Source organism: Lemur catta, chromosome 12, assembly GCF_020740605.2.
Source record: "Lemur catta isolate mLemCat1 chromosome 12, mLemCat1.pri, whole genome shotgun sequence".
Lineage (NCBI taxonomy): Eukaryota > Metazoa > Chordata > Mammalia > Primates > Lemuridae > Lemur > Lemur catta.
In genome coordinates, this window is record NC_059139.1 from 67,401,551 (window position 1) to 67,402,856 (window position 1,306).

Below are 1,306 nucleotides of genomic sequence, written 5' to 3' on the forward strand. Positions count from 1 at the left end.
CTCTTTGGAAAAGCTCACTATATACAGCTTACATATAAGTAGTGGAGATTTATGCTCTCCCTCCTTGATGATGAAATATCTACACAAATTATTTGGAGCTCATTTGCAAGAGATATTTGTCTCTTCTCCCCCATTAATTTATTTATTCAATTACATATTTATATCACTATAAGCTCAGGTATGTTTGTTTTATACTTTGACTTATAATCCAATACTATTTATTTATTTTTATTTATTTTATTGTTCAAATACATTCAGCTTTAGCCCTTCGGAGCTCTCTCAGTTGCCTTCCATGTTCCTTTAATATAACCCCTCAATGTAGGCTTTTCCACCCAAACTTACTTTCTGTCACTACAAGATGCTCCAGGCTCATCTTGTATATTCTCTACCCCAGTCCTAGATTCAGCCATTTCTCTAAGGATCTCTGGTTCCTTTTGTTGGACAATAGTATTAGAAACCAAGATGTGGTGCTCATGTCGGCAACACACATACTAAAATTGGAAAGATATGGGGAATATTAACATGGCCCCTGAACAAGGGTGACATGCAAATTCGTGAAGCATTCCATATTTTTATTCTTCTAAGGGAAGTATCTCAAGAATAGAAAAACAAACACCACATGTACTTACTAATAATTTAGAAATAATTGATGCACACGTGCAGGCACAGAAAGAAGTAAAATCATTGGAAATCAAGAAGAGGAGGCGATGGGGGAAGGGAGGGGTAAAAGCCTATCTAACAGACACAATGGGCAATATTCAGGTGATGGGCACATTTATAGCTCTAACTAAAGCATTTTAACATGCTAAACCATGTAACAAAAACATTTGGACCCCCTTAATATTTTGAAATAATTTTTTAATCTTTTATTCTGAAACCTTGCTATATTCCCTTATTATTTCCTGGAGAGTTTTTTTTTCATGTTTTGGGGGACTTTTTGCATAGACAATCATATCATCTATAAACAAAGACAGTTATTTCTTGCTTCTCCTTCTGTACACATTTTCTTTTCATATCTTATTTCATTAGCCAATATTTGTAATACTAGGTTAAATAGCAGTAGCAAGAGGGGACATTCTTGCTTCTTCCAAATGTAATAAGGAATCATCCAGTTTCTCATCATTATGCACATGTTAGCTATAGATTTTTTCTAGATATTCTGTATCAATTGAGAATTCCTCTATTCCTAGTTTGAGAGTTTTTTAAAATCATGAATGATACAATATTTTTGTATCATTTGATATGATTATATGTTTTTATTGTTTACTTTGTTGATTTAGTGAATTGTAATACTGAAATTTTGAAT

The 1,306-nt window shown here is 32.8% G+C and overlaps 1 non-coding gene across 1 annotated transcript; it reads left to right on the forward strand.

The window, feature by feature from the left end:
* The first annotated feature begins 467 nt into the window (after positions 1-467).
* Positions 468-574, forward strand: LOC123648703. Its single transcript, XR_006738729.1, has one exon. It is a non-coding gene; the product is annotated as a U6 spliceosomal RNA (small nuclear RNA).
* Positions 575-1,306: the final 732 nt, after the last annotated feature.